The sequence below is a fragment of the Strongylocentrotus purpuratus genome, unplaced genomic scaffold (genome assembly GCF_000002235.5).
Source record: "Strongylocentrotus purpuratus isolate Spur 01 unplaced genomic scaffold, Spur_5.0 spur5_scaffold_13, whole genome shotgun sequence".
Taxonomy (NCBI): Eukaryota; Metazoa; Echinodermata; class Echinoidea; order Camarodonta; family Strongylocentrotidae; genus Strongylocentrotus; species Strongylocentrotus purpuratus.
In genome coordinates, this window is record NW_022145598.1 from 35233812 (window position 1) to 35251750 (window position 17939).

Below are 17939 nucleotides of genomic sequence, written 5' to 3' on the forward strand. Positions count from 1 at the left end.
GTATGTATATTATATTTCTCAGGTATTTGTACTTTTAACAAATTATTCTTCATATAAAAATACTGACTGGATGACTTACGCAAGCGCTATGGTACTGGGTGTACCTATTTTCATAGTATGTTTTTGTATATTTCTATATTATCATTGTATTGATACAATTTAGCAATGTCTATGCAGCTTCTATTTTACTAAGTCTACTATATATTCTTTACAGTGCTGCTGTATATCACTGTTCACAGTGTATTATTTAACACCAACATGAATGATAATGAGAGAAAGCCTCCTCCATTGTAGAAGGTCAAGGTATCATAGCAATACTGAAGATTTTTTGTAAAAAATTCATACATTATAAATGATTTTTTCATTGATAGTTTTGATTCTGTTTCTGAATCTTGACGTGTGATGGTAATAATTTACAGCTATTATATATCACATATTACAAAAGGTCCTGTCATGATGTAGTTTATTGATTTCAAAAGCAATAATATAATGAATTACAGGTGAAAACAAGAAAAAGGTTTTAATTTTCAAAAAGTAAATTCTCACTCACCAACAAAAAGCTATATTATATTATTAGTGAAAACATAGACTAAAACATTTATAACAACTTTATATTTATACCTCTGATATTCATAACATGTTTCACGCTTATGGCAGCTTATTTTGCACTTGCATGTGTCAAGACTAGAATATTACAGATTTGTAATTATCAATTTCCTATATTTTAGGGGTGGAGTAGATTGATAGCAATATGGTTTTCTTCTCGGGGTATGAAACAATTTGGCAATAATCTTCTTTACCATGTTCTATTGTGTGAAACAATATTCTTGCACCATATTTCAGTATTCAATAGATTTTATAGTGTTTTCTTCTCTATAGTTCTATATTTCTTGTGATAGTAGTTAGTACTATCTTTGTTATAATACTACTTCCTACTTAAAGTACTATCTTCTCTGTTATAGTACTATCGTCTTTGTTATAAAACTTTATATAACACCTATGTAGATCCTTGTCTTTTGATTGGAGGATTGTTGGTCACATGACATTCAATAGATAATCTATTGAACGAGCGTACATTTTGGGCTATAATCGCAGTGCAGTTATTGTACTATTCAGCCTGCATTTTTGGTTTTGCCCTGCGCTTATCCAATTGTTTTCATTGTCTTAGCTGCGCGCATCTGATGCGAAGGCAATCTGAATGTAATCAAGAAGACCTGACTCCACATTTAATTTATTATTAATTGAAGGAGGAAAGCATAATTCGTTAAAAGGTTAACATTCCACTTGGATGTTAAAACAAATAATGAATGTTTTTCATTTGTTGAAATATTAATTTTCTATTCAACTTGGCTGACGCCGCGTTGAATAGGATGTTAATCTTTCAACTCATTAAAATATATGCACTATTGAACTCATAAACATTCATTTTTTTGTATATCCCTGGTAATCTCTTTGTTATAGTACTATCTTAAAGTACTATCTTCTTTGTTATCTCCTTCTTACGATTCGTCAAAAGTAAATCATGTGATGAAAAATAGTTTAGCCCATCAATCACCCTGCGGTATTTTGTGTTTCGCTGATCTCTCAATTTAATAGCTTTGATCCATAGAGTTAAACAAGGCGCATATTCACTATTTGGAGTATATGTGAAATGAAAGTGTGTTGCACTGTGTACTATCATTGATAAAAGTGCGTTGCACTGTGTACTATCTTGAATAAAAGTGTGTTGCACTGTGTACTATCTTATAGTATAGTATAGCGCACTAAACAAAAACAAAAATTAAGAACACACATGCACGCACCCAGGAGGGGTTGGGTTAAAACTTAAACTTTTTTTGTGTGAATTTGGGCCGAGGTGTCATTCATGTAGATGAATACACGTCCTTAATTTCTTTCTGTACCGTAGTTAAATTGTTTCAGATGTGGAATTTAAAGCAAATAATCACCTTTTGGTTTAAGGTGGTGGAAAACTATCCCTTCCTTGGCGATCTGAATATATACGCTATCTATCCTCAGCTTGGCTTAAGAAAGATAGCTACATCCAGATCGCCTCGGAAGTGATGGTTTGTCCCATCACCTTCACCACCGGTAATTATTTGCTTACTATCTTTGTTGTAGTATTATCGTATTCATAGTACTTTCTTCTGTTTATATTAGGAAGTTGTGCAGCTGATGATGCAAGATGCAGTACATGACTGTTTTATTTAAAGCACTTTATTTCAAACAAGTATACCTTTATAAGAACTTTTGAAGAAATTTAAACGGGTTGAATGATGTTATTATTGCTTTTTACTTCTGTTTACTACTGTTTATTTCATTTCGTATATATATATATATATATATATATATTTGTACTGAACAAATCTGCTGCAATTCTCGCTACCCCAAATAGCGATTCTGCCGAGATCCGGGGAAAATCCTGAAAACGCGCATTGCATTATGGGATAGCTTTTCGACATTACAGCTTCCTGTGCAGGCGTTCGTGATCACAACCCTCTCTTTCACGGTAGAGTTTAACGGCCTTTTGTGCTAAAGTCACTAATTCTGCCCGAAGCTTTCCATTGCATATTATAATCTGTACAAATTACACTGATTGGCATCGATTTTAGAGTGCGTGAAAACTCTGCACAGCGAACACAGGCGCTAGCGCCAGCGGGATGGGACTCTATACCGGAAGTTGTAGTGACGACCCGAGAGAGTGAAAATTACCTCGTCTCGCGAATTTCGAGATTTTCGTACCTATTTAGGGTAGCGAGAATTGTCTAGTCATACAATCTTCTTCCCAAATTAAAGCGTTTTTGTTTGTACAAGAAACAAACTTGTCTATTTTGAATCATGTTGCAAGCTTGTTTTCAATTTATGAATTTCCCTTTTTTTTAAATTCTTTACTGGACGTGTAAATTGTATTCATTCATTCATTTATTCAAATTTGTGATGGAAGAAAATATGGAAACCTTAAATTTTGACACAGTTTTTCAATCATGGACATCTTTTAATTCATTTCTCAATGTTTTTCAATGGTATACAATGTGTAACATGATAAGCATGTTGTTCACGTTCCTACTCTCATATTGCTGTTATGTGTTTGCAGCTACAATTATTTATATTTATATATTTTCTTCACATGTGTGCATGTATGTAATCATCAAAGATCAAAGTCACCCTCTCAACACCCAGTATTCTTTCAACCGTTCTGGAATTCGATTAAACGTCCCACGCACAAACCGAGCACGCTTCCGCCTTCGTACCAAACTCTATCCACATGTTCAACCAACTTGTTAAGAGATATGTTTTAATAATAATATTAATAATAATAATAATAATAATAATAATATTAATAATAATAACAATAGCAATGATGATCATAATTATTTGAATTTATAAACTGTTATCATAAAGCTATTTCAAAGATATTTTTAATCATCTAATCAAGTTTAACAATTTTGGATGGCTTAAACAATTTTGTATTATTGTATTTATCGTATTATTGTAATGCTGGTGGAAAGCATATTTCCACATTGTGGACGAATAAAATAAAATAAAAAAAATTCGTTTGTGAAACTTCATTCATGTAATGTATTATGTATTGATAGGATGAAAGTAGATATTCTTCAATTTTCTTTTTAAACTCCTTATACAGAGATTTGTCAGATTATGATCAAGACTGCATTTTTAAAGAAATAACTTTATATCACAAATCAGGAGGTACTTCCCATATACAATTAGCCATGCAGTCCCTAGCATACACATTCAGGCCATAGGTTCCCTGGAATTCATATTGTCTGTTTTCCCCTTGCACTCAAGTAAAATAATCCAACAATGAGGTTATTGATTTCTTAATTGTGTTTGCTCACTTAGTTTAGCACTTTGTTGTACATATATTTCTAACAATTATTTATGAAGACATATATCATATAATCAATACGATTGACATGAATGTAATTTTTTGAGTTGGACACATTTTTGCTGTGTGCCTTGTGGATGTGCATATATTTAATGAGGTATCATATGAGTGCATTCTGATTGTAAGATCATTGAAGTCGTAGAGGGCCTGGCTTTGTTGCCTTACTATTTTTGGAGGTGCTTTTAAGAAAAACGATTTGAAATACATGAGATGAAAGTAAATAAACTATTGTACTGGCTCATGCAGGAAAGAAATGTGCTAGTAGAAATCTCTTTAATTACATACATTTCAAAAGCAAATAAAATATAAATATTATCCAGAAAATGCAGAAAAAAGGACATCAATCTGAATGTAAAACCATTGTGGTTGTCAGAGGGCCTGCTTTGTTGCCTTACTATTTTTGGAGGTGCTTTTAAGAAAAACGATTTGAAATACATGAGATGAAAGTAAATAAACTTTTGTACTGGCTCATGCAGGAAAGAAATGTGCTAGTAGAAATCTCTTTCATTACATACATTTCAAAAGCAAATAAAATATAAACATTATCCAGAAAATGCAGAAGAAAGGACATCAATCTGAATGTAAAACCATTGTGGTTGTCAGAGTTAGTCTTACTCCTTTTGTTTGAGGTGCTTTAATTTTAAGACAAATAAAAGTAATAAAACTATTAGACAGGTTAATGCATACACAAATTCAAGTCAATTGATTTGAACAAGTGGATAAGCAGGCTTTGTAATTAAAGAAATATATGATAGTAGTATATTGAAAAGTAATTATGGGAATGAAATTAACTATTTTGTTTCCACATTGGCTAGACTTGTAACATGATGCGGTACATGTATTTGTGTATTTATCTGCAGTACATAGACTCGGATGAGAAATAAGTTCAACATCTTTGAGTGAAGTATCAGCCATACTTTTCAAGGTGGAGATACTATAAAGTATAGGTTAAGTTTCAGGGTTACAATGAAATATTGAAAACAAGATGGAACTCTGAAAGGTTAAAGATAGGCTTGAGTTCTGGTAACGATAGGACAAAAATTCTCACAGAATCCACCAAACTTACACTGAATATTCAAGATTACAAATAAATAACATGTGCCAAATGATTTTGGTAGAAAATTTATATGGGCTGAGTAATGAACATTGAAAGATAAGGAAATCGAGGTAAGTAGCCCGACCAGCCCGACGCCATGTATTTTCAGGTCACTATGTGCACATGAGAGTTGTGGTTTTTATTGAAGACGATTTGCAGCAAGTTATTATGAAGTTGTTTTTATTTTACTGGTTTAAAAAAAAAATCAATCTACTGCAGTATAAACGATCCAGAATGGATTATAGCCATTTTCTCTCGACATAGATGCCCATACCAGAGCTCAAGATTAGCTTTTACCTACCAAAGTCGACATCAAAACAAAAAAAATTGTCTTTCCTCTGATAGTCTACCTCAACCCATTCTCAATGATTTAAGAATGGAAGAGCAATATACATAATACTGGCACATAACTTCTGTTTGGTATGATGTGCATACAAAACGTTTACATCACAATAATGTCTTTTATTAACTATTACTTTTACTTGAATACATGTATTCTCTATTTTTACGTATGTTTACTGAAAATAAAATGTTCTCACAGTTTCCTGACATTTTGATTATTTCTTCGTTTTATGTTTTTTCAGAGGTAGTATATGCAGTATGATCTTGAAACTTGACCATAAACCGGTCAATGTGTGTATGCAGAATGCTCATAGGAGACTAGTTCAGCTACTATGTCCATTTTTACATAATTTGTTCTTCTTCAGTCATTAATTTCCCCTCCCTTAAGCCCCACACAGAGCGCAAAGTCTCCATTAGCTAAATTCAGGATTTTGTTTAGAACCTGAGACAAGTTTTTACAACCATAACAAACCAGGCGCGGATCCAGGGGGCGAGCGGGCCTTGGCCCCCTCCCTGGCCACCAAAAGAAGAAAAAAGACGGGGCATCCCCCCCCAAAAAAAAATATGACCGAAATTTATCTCTCTTTTTTTTGCTCATGGGGGGGGGGGGGGGGGGGGGTGTTGACCGAAATATCGGCGGGCGCGATTTCCAAATTTCCGGGGGCAAAAAAATAAATAATTAGTGCTCACTAACCCCACTAAGAAACCCTGGATCCGCGCCTGTCAGAAACCGTTCAAAATTTAGGTGTTATATGTGAAAAACATTTATTTCTGACTGATCAAGTATGTAAGGTTGCGGTGCAGCCTCCTTCCTGATATAAAATAGGACAAATTAGGTGTTACTTAGATGAGAAACCGACAGAACGACTATTGTCTCGTAATGTGTCCTATCGATAATTGTAATGCTCTTTTCTACAATCTACCTGAAAATCAGCTGAATCGAATCCGAAATTCTGCAGCACGGCTTGTTAACGTGAGATCTCGTTCAAGTGAACATATCTTGCCTATTCTGAAAAACTACACTGGGTTACCTTTCCGCGCTAGAATTGAGTTGAAGATCCTTGTTTTAACCTTTAAGTGCCTCAAAGTATTAGCTCCTACTTATTTAACGGAATTACTTACCCTATATGTTCCAAACAGAATCCTCAGATCTTCCCAAACATCTCTCCTCACCATTCCACAAATATATACAATTCTACGGGTCTCGCTCTTTTCAGGTTGCATTGCCCTTTGCGACCGACCCAAAAATCTTGAAATCTACGGTCGGCATTTTTTTTAACCGTTTTTTTTTTCAAAACTAAAAAATATCAACCCAAGGAGGGAGTAAAAAAAAAAAAATTCCGGCCGACCGACCCATGTTTTGGCACCTATAGGGCAATACAACAGGCCTAATCGCGCGTTGAAACATTTCACACATTTTGGGGTCTAAAATTATCTTGAATAAGAATCATAAATAAGAATAAGAGCAATAACCATGCACTTTGAAGCATTTGCGGTCTGAAACAAGAACTCAACTATCCCTTTTATTTGCACTTGTAATTTTTGTATGAAATTTCATTATTTGATAAATTATTGCATCATATTTCAATATTGTTTTACATATTGTAGGCTATGTACATTAACATGCATTTTTTCTCTTTTCTCTCTCTCTCTCTCTCTCTCTCTCTCTCTCTCTCTCTCTCTCTCTCTCTCTCTCTCTCTCTCTCTCTATTAATCTCCCCGCTCAATCTTACATTGCTCCCCCAACTCTAAGTCAGAAGTACACTCATCCGCACACTTGCTCTTTGTCTTTTTCTTCTCAGTCTCTCTCTCTCTCTCTCTCTCTCTCTCTCTCTCTCTCTCTCTCTGCTTCCACTTCCCCTCGTTTAACCGATCTCTGTATTTCCCCTCGCTCTCTCATATATTTTTCCTCTTCATCTTCTCCACATTCTATTTTTTAAGTTTTAGATTTGAGTTCTTAAGTTTCTTTCTTTATCTCTCTCTTTCATCCTCTCTCTTCTTTCTTCCTCCTCTCTTTCTCTCTTCGTCTATTTTGACCTCCTGGATGGATGAAGAAATAGAAATAAAAATGTAGATAATCGATATACATGTAAAATTAATTTCTGCTTCCACTTCCCCTCGTTTAACCGATCTCTGTATTTTTCCCTCGCTCTCTTATATATTTTTCCTCTTCACCTTCTCCACATTCTATTTTTTAAGTTTTTATTTTTTTAAGTTATTAAGTTTCTTTCTTTATCTCTCTCTTTCTCCCTCTCTCTTCTTTCTCCCTCCCTTCTTTCTCCCTTCCTCTCTTTCTCTCTCCTTCTATTTCGACTTCCTGGATGGATGAAGAAATGCAAATAAAAATGTAAATAATCGATATACATGTAAAATTAAAACAATAGTATGTAAAAAAAAATATAGGCGAACGTGAGAGAAAGAGAAAGAGGAGAAGCCTTAGGGAAGGAGAGAGAAATATTAGAGAGAAAGCTATGAAGTTCAATCTAAAGAGATAGAAAGATAGAGAGGAATCAGACGGAACAATGTCAATATAGACACGGGACATTTCAGCTGATAGATGTCATATTACTTGATTTTATTCAGGGAGAATTAGGCATTGCATGACACTGGATAATATTTCTCATATAAATGCCTTTTAACGAATGAAATTCATTGATTAGCTTTTATCCCACAAATATAGATAGATTTGATGAAGTTAGACGCCCCCCCCCCCCACCCAGCAAGGCCTGGTGCAGTTAACAGATCTACATTGAACGTATGATGTATTGACTCTTTATAGCCCTTCCTTTGTGGGTCGAAAACTACAAAATAATATCATGTCTCCTCAGTAAATACCTCCAATAAGATACAAACAATATTAATGTTAGGTTTCAGTATAATTATAGTCGCATGATATTATGACAGTTTGTATCTCTATTTTCACAAGATTAAAAAAAAGCATAATGGTGACACAACGATTACATTTGTTGGAATTCGAATAGTCATACCCTAGAGCAATATGTATGAGAGATAAGAGATTGTGAACAATGATAATAAACGTAATCAAACAAGTTGTCATCTATTAATGACAAAAAGAAGAATTATGAATTTGAATTGCAATGTCAGATGAAGTTGAGTTACGTCCATTTAGTCCCAGGTGCGTGTGCAAGTGTTTGCTTTGGATCTCCAATAGTGATGCCGCCACGGACCCGGTCCTGTAAGATTAGGAAAATGTTTATTGGTTATCGTGTCACGGCATTCATGTCTCCACTCCATACTCATTGGTAATCGAGAAATTATTCACATCGTAGTGATTCATTGATAACATTATTTAAAATAACCATTTTCCTTTTTTTTTGAAGAAGCATTCATCATTAGGTCTCGAAGTAGGCCTACTTAACATTATTTTGTGATTGTTTTTTTTTTAGTGAAACATTAAGTGTAAATTACACTTCGAGCGAACTGAGTGAGCGAATTGGGAAAGAAAATTCATGCTTTAACGCTCGAAAAAACAAAAGGAATTACTTTCTTAATCATTGTATATGTTTTGGCAAGAGGGGGGGGGGGGGTGTAATTGCTAAAATCCCTCGACATTTATGCCACAGGGGCACTAGCTTCCATACTCCCACCATATGCCCATGCTAGTGGTTCCGACCATGCTTCTCGATCATTTTTTAGTATATAATTTATTGTTTGAAAGAACGTCAATTGAATGATACGAGACACAGTATGCCTGACAGAGTCCAACACACCAACATTACCTACGAATACCAATGGGTCCATGCACAGCGACCATTATGGTTTACACGTGCATGGTTGTCGCACGAGACAATTGCCAGGGCCTATAGAATGTAAACTATTTAACATCTCCCACTTGTTCAATATAAACAAAGAGCAAAATATCATAAAAACTTTATATTTCTTTATCAACTAATCACGAAAAAAATCTAGCAAATTTGTTGGGCCTTATAAAAATAAAACGTACACGGCTTCAAAATGATAACTCCATCAATGAGATTCACATTAAAAACTAGCATCGCCATAATACCAACACAACTTTTGTCTCATTGCAATTTTTTTATTGATTTCTATCGCTCGTGAGTACTTGGAGTCATTACAAGAACATCATGAGTGTCAAAGGTACTATGTCCCATTTGCAGGCCCCCAAAAAATGAAAAGGTTAAATTCCAATGGCATTTGAAAGATAATACTAATTTAGAACTCCCCTTAAAAAAAGGGGGCTTGAAAATGTCTTTAAGTGGGAAAATAACGACTATTAGTTGTCAAGTCGACTTAGGAGCTATAGAGCCAATATAAGTAATATTCTTGATTTTCAGACCATTGTACCGCATGGTCGTACGTTTTATGCTGCGCAAAGATTCAATCAGTTTGATTTTGGCCATTACAAGAAGTGGGTTATTGATGTAGACAAATCTTTTACAGCTCATTTTATGTATGTTATTACCAAAGAAGAAAAAAGCCAGTCAGTCACTCAATACTGACAATAGTGTCTGACAGTGAAGTCTAGCAAGTAAACGGGTTTCCTTGCATAATTTGAATATTAGGACACTGCTAACGTTTAAATTTCACAGATAGGACATACATGATATATTCATAATTCCTGCAAAGTTCTACATAATTTGAGGTTGGCTGCAAAAGGGACATATGTATCTTTAAAACTTACATTATTTAGCCAATTGGGGGCCGCGATGGAGGGAGCCGCAGCCCTGCTGCCCAGTTTTGCATTCATCTGTTGAAAATAATTGAAGACAAAGTCGAAATGTGATACAAATGTGTTTTCACCTTTAAAAAAGAATGATAACTTACAGCAAATGCAAACATTCTCTTTGGTAATTCAATCATTTTTAATCATGCCTTTCACTGACTAAATTTCACGGATGCTATTGGTTTAATTAATGATTTGATGTCATGATATCTTTATACCAGTTGTGAAATCATGGGACAAAATGAGTTGTTACATTAAAGATGACATGTAGTTAAGATGTGGGTCCCGTGACACAAATTGTATGCAATCAATTGCAAAATGGTAATAGCCAATCAAGATCAACGTTGCATGCATTGTTGACCAACAAGGCTGACTACCGACCAATCAGAATCGTTATTTCAAATTTGCAATTGATCTCAAACCTTTGTGCCACGTAGTGGCGGAGGGGTTGGGAGGGGGGGGGGGGGGGGGAGGAGGAGGAGCCCGGCCAAATAAGTTTGGTAGTTTGGTAGTGACGTCGAACGTGCTACGATCGTGCTGGTAGTGGTCCATGCGAGTGAAAATAAGAAAACAGTACTGGAACCATTATGCCTCCCTCCCTGCCGGCTGGATCCGCCCCTAGTGGCACGAGGCCACGACATAGAAAGAAGTCCAAATAAGGGTTGTAAAAAGATTGCTAAATCCAATTGTAGAAAATAACTGAATCACATTGTAATATGCTCTCAATTCATAGCGGACATGGGGAAGTGCCAATCACCATCCTATACACAATTAAATTAAATAGAATTCATTCCGTATATAAGCATGAATGAAAAAGGAATTGTTGTAGTCGATTATGGCTGAACGGGAATAAAGTATCAGAAGTGAGAGTATTAAAATTGCACTGTAAAAACCAGGGTGTAGAAATTCTTACACCAGTATGGTGTTGATTATAAAGGTGTGTTGTCTACGGTGGTGTTATGTTTAACACCGGTCAGATTTAAGCATGCAATAATAATTACTGGGTGGTAAGTAACATTGTGTAGTTTTATGCTCAGTGTTGAAAGTATCATCACGTGATTTCGTTTAAGGCGGTTGATTGGTCGAATAAGTTTTCACAAAGTGTACGCGCGCTTAATGATTACTTTACACGTGTTCACAGAAAAAATACATTTATCACGATTTGTTAAGCAAATTATTACAATTTATTTATTTATTTATTAGTTTTTATTTAGTAGGGTGGCTCCATCAGTAGTTAAATACTGTTTTCCGTGGAGGCCCTACATATCAATTTTGTGATTTGTATTTTCCTTTGACAATTATTGACCAATAGATTTTGTCCGATCTTGTTACAATTACATGAACGTTTTAGCAATAGATATATTGATTATATGATTACTAACCAAGAAACAACATGCATGTTTATTACATATTCGTTTACCAGCCTGTATCACTTAAATGTTAATCTTGAATTTACTTCAAATGATATGTGTGATGGAGTTAATGCAATGGAGATTAGAATTACCTATTGGTGGACAGTTGCCAACATCGATTAGGCCTAGAATAAAAACTTGTTGTATTGCCCTTTGCGACCGACCCAAAAATCTGAAAATCTACGGTCGGCATTTAAAAAAAAAAAAAAAATTAAACCGTTTTTTAGATTTCTTTTTTAAGTTAATGAATACAAATATAATTATGTACATGTATTTTGTTTGTTTAAATGGGATTGAAATGCATAAAATCAAATTATTCCAAAATTCTCACTTGTGTAAACCATGGATAATTATGAGGTGAAAATATCAATGGAATGATGATGCTGAAGCACATGTATTAAAGCATTAAAAACTGAGAAATATCAGCCAAAAGAGGGCGGGAAAAAGAAAAAGAAAATCAAATCTGAAAATATCGGCCCAAAGAGGGCGACAAAAAAAAAATAATCCGACCGACCGACCCATGTTTTGGCACCCAAAGGGCAATACAACAAGTTTTTATTTTGGGCCTTATGAATTATCAGTTTATCACTGGTTCTTCTACCCTGGTCGACAATGGTCGATAATAGGGAATATGGAATGTGGGACCATTAGAAACCCATAGAAAAATACCTAAGGATCAACAAGAATATAAACACCAAAAGTGGAACTGAATTTGTTATGATTCCAGATATTGATGTTAATCTACACCAGTAGGAGTTGTCAAATATTAACACCAAGAGTGGAATTGAATTGTTTAATTCCGAACCCTGGTGTTAAATAACACCAGCTGATACCGGGAAAGTGTTAAAATTAACACCCTTGTTTTTGCAGTGTGTAAAGCGAATAAAATGTTCAGAAATGTCTTCCCTAATTATTATCTCCGAAAGAAATAGGAACAATCAATAAAAGCATTTCGTCGCACATTAAAAACAAATCATTCTTTCACCCAGTCTTATGAATTTATAATGAATTGTGAATTCCAAATGTCATTGCTTACCAGAACCATCTTCATTCACCATGACATCATCATCACTTGTGAGAGCCTCCATGGCCATGCCTAACGCGTTGCCACCTTCATTCTCAGAGTTTACAGCCTGCGCACTCGCCGCGGCTATGAGAGCGACGAGAAGGAGCAGGGCGGTAATGGTCTTCGATGCCATGATGAGCTCAGCTTAAACGAAAGGGAAAATGATTGTAATGAGCTCCAACTGTAAGCCTCACGAATAATTCTTCAAAGTTGTCATTTTCCAGGCTTTGATCATTCTATATGTTTAGAACATGTCATTTTTTTATAGTGAAAAATCACGAAAACCTGACGTAAATGACATTATTCTGTTAAAGATATTTCAATATGTGCTCAAAAGTACAGTCATACGTGTCAACGTGCAAATGTTAAGTATGCTGGGGACACAGGGTTAATGAATAAGGAACTGAAAAGGGTTTTTGACAAAATCAATTGATATGTTTTAGCGATCGTTTGAGCAGAGCCACTCCACGCCTTTAATTTATTCATTATAACCAAAATGAGGGTCTATACGTCATCCCCGGGAGAAAAGTGAATTCAACATTATGTTTCCTCTCGTTTATGTTCATATCCACCCACCTTCTATAGTATTTGACTTTTGACTTGATAACTGATTATGGGTAGGGGGTGGGATATTTGGTTTGATGCTGAAATTTAAGAGGTAAAAATTATGTCAGAGATAAAATTGTCAAATTTAAGTGGGGTCCTAAGAATTTAGATAATGTATGGGTGTTATACACGGTTGGTAATATACATGATTGTGATCACACATTAAGACTTTAAAAAAAAACTACAAGAACCAAAATACCATCACCAGCGACAAAAATATGTTAGAAAACTAAAACAATAAATGAAGTAATAGGGAAGAACTTGTGTGTTGGCGCAGTCAGTAGAGCGTCCGCCTCACAACCGGGAGGTCGTGGGTTCGAACCCCGGCCGCGTCATACCAAAAGACGTTAAAAGACGGGAGTTGCTGCTACCTTGTTTGGCGTTCAACAATAAGGGATAGAGCAACGTTGATCTGGCGCTGCTTAGTGGCTGCCGGGCTCACGATCAATTGGGCAAAAAGAATTTTCATTTCGGTTTAATAAAATTTGGAGTGGACTTAAAAAGATTATTATTATTACATTCACTAGCTTTTGAATTCTTTCCCTTTGCTCAAGCGAGGTCTTTATATCCATAATTTCAAAAGATATTTACTTTAATTACTCATTGATTGAAAAATGATATTGGCTGAATATTTAAGTATATTTAACAATTATTTCAGCTTAGTATTATCTTCTTTGCTAACACATTCAATCTTAGTAACGACTTGACAGGAAAAAAAGCATGCGGGTATAAAATAATATAACCATTGATAATCTTTTTAACGTAACATTTCTGAATTGCATATTGCACACAATCTAAAATTATTCAGGAGAGTATATTTCTTGTTTCCTATGTTCTTACCTATACAACTTATATCATTTGGTTTATTTGTAGTATTGGAATAGCTGGAATATCAAATTACATATTATTTTCCAAAACATAATCACATCCTTGCAATATGACATGAAGTGAAACGTTGAATCAACGTGTCCACAGGTGTTGCATCAATTATATTTTCACAATTTGTCATTTATATAATTTTTCTTCTGAGGCAACAATCCTGTGAATCATCTTGAAATAAAACTGTTTAGTTTTATTATTTCGAATTTGCTTTAAGTTTTTTTCAATGAAAATACATACTTTCAAATAAAGTCATTATTCTTAAAGCTAGAAAGGAATTCTAAAAATAAATGACAATTGGCTCTTTTATTTTTTTCCGTTTTAGCAAACGATAGTAATCTTTCACTTTCATAACAAATACATTTACTTTATGCCCTGTTTCTATTTCTATAAGATTCGAAATATCATATTCATCTTCAAAATCATTGACATCACTTAATCTATCTAACCAACATTGCGGAAATGCTCTCTTTAATTTAGTATATTTGACATCAAATAAATGTTGTGCGTTCACCTTTTTATTAATTAATCTAGAGTCATTTCGAATGCAATATGAAATCAAATTATATATTTTCAATAAACTGACGTCTTGCCATTCTCGATAAAACAATGGATTTTGTTAAAGGTAATGTTACTATTTTTCCAAATAATATCACTTGTAACTTACTTCAAACAGTACAAGTACAAAAAAGATCTACATAAAATCCTGGCAAATAAAGATAAAAGCACAATAAATTCATAACTAAAAATATTTTTCCAACTAGAGCCATCATTCCTAAGTTACATGTTCATGCAGGAACTCAATTCTAAATATTCATTTTGTTGTCGTTTTACATTTGTAGTGTGAAAAAACGTGTTACACTTATTACATACATTTTGAAAAAAGATTTCCCAAATTGTATGCCAGTAAAATAAAAGAGTTTCAGATTTGTCCAAGTCTTTCGGTTACCACAAAATCATCAAACTGATTATTTCTTGTATCAAATTCTTGCTTGCAGATAAGCTCCGAGAGGATCTATAAATATTTTCAAGCGAAATTTTAAAAGTGGGTTGAATGGGAACAAAATGAGGTGAATAGGAACGAAAAGATCCGGCTTTATTATCCCGATCAACATGATCAGTATACCATGTGTATTCTTCTGAAAATTTCAAAAGTGATAAAATTCCCAGATGGAAACACCGTATTGTATTTTTATATCGCAATGTAATGTATGTACGTAGAAAAAATAGCTTACCAATATGGTTAAGATGTGCGACTGATATTAGTTCTCGATCGGAGGAGATGAGAGATCCGACTTGGATGCTGATATTTTTCTTGCTTGGGTGAAGGCTTCGATCTAGCTAGCAGAATGATTTCACGCTCAGCTATATTATAGGCATCATACTATTTTTTTTTCTCGGATTTAATTGTATTCATTCCTACCTGCATAATGAATCGAATTGATCACTCGATATTCATGTCAATCAAAATTCTACAGCTCAAATTTTTGAAAAGAGACAGGAGAAGGGCCATATGTTCTGTTTTGTCAATGCCAAATTTTTCCTAAAGTTATGAATTGTTTATCCACACTAAATGTATTTTGTTTATCCATACTTGTTACAAGCATTCAGTAATCAAATCAAATCAAATGTTTGCTGAGTAAATGGACTTTTAACCAAGTGTGCTCCCCTGTCGACTTTAATAATAATAATAATAATATGGATATTTATATAGCGCCGGTATTCGCCAGGTAGAGCCTCTAAAGCGTTGGGAGCCCCAAAAGTTTGATGGCAAAATTTGACTCCAATTGTATCAAATGTGAAAGAGGATCTAATTTAAGACATATTTCTGCAAGGGTTTTCGAAACAAATGCGTTTAAAGTCGAATATTGATGAAAGAATACAAAATTTAGATTTTCTGCGTACAACAGAAAACCCAAATTATTGTTCTGCTTCTATTAAAGCTAATTTAATATCAGAGTGGACTTCCCCTCCCTGTATTCAATAATGAGCAGAAAAGTATTATCTATTCCTTTTTCCATTAGACCATTTTTCTCTCACATGTCTCAGCAACAATTTGTTTATATTCTCTCAGCAAAATAAACCAACATTTCAAATATATACAGGGTTTTTTTGTTAACAAAACTTTAAAAAGTTACGCAAAACGTTGTTTGAATATAAAGCCAAAATATGACCGAACTGGAATAGTAGAATTGTAAACAGGTTACGTTGGGTTCTTGATTATGTGCATGACAATCAAACCTTTCTGATTATCATAATAATTAAAACACCATATGGAATAGAGTTATAAGCAGGTAACCTTGATTAGTGCACGACAATCAAACCTTTCTGATTATCATAATAATTAAAACACCATATGGAATAGAGTTATAAGCAGGTAACCTTGATTAGTGCACGACAATCAAACCTTTCTGATTATCATAATAATTAAAACACCATATGGAATAGAATCGTAAACAGGTGACATTAGTTTATTGATTATGTGCATAACGATAAAAACTTCATGATTATAATGATAAAAAACACCTTTGTTTAACAAGTTTTTTAGGTGCCCTTCAAAAAAAAAAGATTTGAGATAAATGAGGTAAAAGTAATTATAGTATAATTGTACAGGTTAATGCACAGAGAAATTCAAGTCCATTGAATTGAAAGAGTGAATAGGCAGACTTTGTAAGAAAGGTAATGAGAGTATTATGGAAAGCGTATTATCTAGGTACTCTGAAATGCAAAGACTCTCCGGAGTCATACATTTTGCACAATAGAAATTTTAGTAATTTTTTGTAAAAAATGTTGGACACCAGAGGTGGATCCAGGGGGGGGGGGGGGGGGGGGGGGGGGGTGAGCGAATTATCGGCCGGCGCGAATTTCGAATTTTCGGGAGCAAAATAAAAATAAATAAGTGCTCACTACCCCCCCCCCTCCCCCCTCCCCTCCCACTATGCGAATTATCGGCCGGCTGTTTCGCCGCTAAATAATTTCTCACGAATTGGGCCCCCTCCCCTGCCGCCGGCTGGATCCGCCCCTGTTGGACACTGCATCACATTGACATTACCAATTCAGCCAGTCACGTGAAGGACCCAAACGTACACACAATCGAAGAACCCTGAACAGTATTATTGTTAACTTTTTTCCCCATTCCACAGGGAACCTTTATCAAATAATATCGTTCACATAATTAGTATTGATAATGGTTCACTCAAAGACGTTGAGTTCATTGCTAATCTGTGCACAGCAGATACATACATAATTATGCACATAATACCGCGTCATTTTACAAGACTAGTAAATGTGGAAAGTAGCAAATTTCATTTATACCAAGATTTACGTTCAAAAACACTTTTCAATATAATATATTTTGATATGGTACACTTTGGAGACAAAACATGAATTAACATGTTTGTACACAGAGATTGGTCCATGATGGTAACTACGTTACAATCCATGAATTGGACTGAATTGCCAATTGAACTCCCCCTCAATTATTTTTAAATTGTTTAAAAAAAAAATATTTAAAAAAAATGTGCTGAAGGAGGCAAAAACAAACAAAAGTGTTCCCCCCCCCCATCCACTAAACGAAATATCTGACGACGAAATTTTCCAATTTCCGGGGTCCCCCCCAAAAAGAAAAAAAAGTGTTCCTAACCCCCCCCCCCCCCTCCCCCCCCCAAACCACATAACGAAATATCTGACGACGTAATTTTCCAATTTCCGGGGCCAAAACAAAAAAAATAAAATGTGCTCCCCTCCCCCCCCCCCCCCCCAAAAAAAAAAACAAAAAACAACCTCCTTTGTGAATTCGGGCCTAAGAGTTTATTATTTACAATTTCATCACTTTAGACTCGATTTCAACCGAGACAACGATCACTGAATATTGTAGAATCGCATATGCTTCCAATATGTTCATCTGAACCAAATTCATGACCCCATAC

General features: G+C 34.7%; 1 long non-coding RNA gene across 1 annotated transcript; it reads right to left on the reverse strand.

The window, feature by feature from the left end:
• Positions 1–7896: 7896 nt before the first annotated feature.
• On the reverse strand, positions 7897–15546 carry LOC115923152. Its single transcript, XR_004063823.1, has 4 exons — positions 15246–15546; positions 12496–12669; positions 10006–10071; positions 7897–8536 (listed from the first exon to the last, which is right to left on the reverse strand). It is a non-coding gene; the product is annotated as an uncharacterized LOC115923152 (long non-coding RNA).
• Between the last annotated feature and the right edge of the window lie 2393 nt (positions 15547–17939).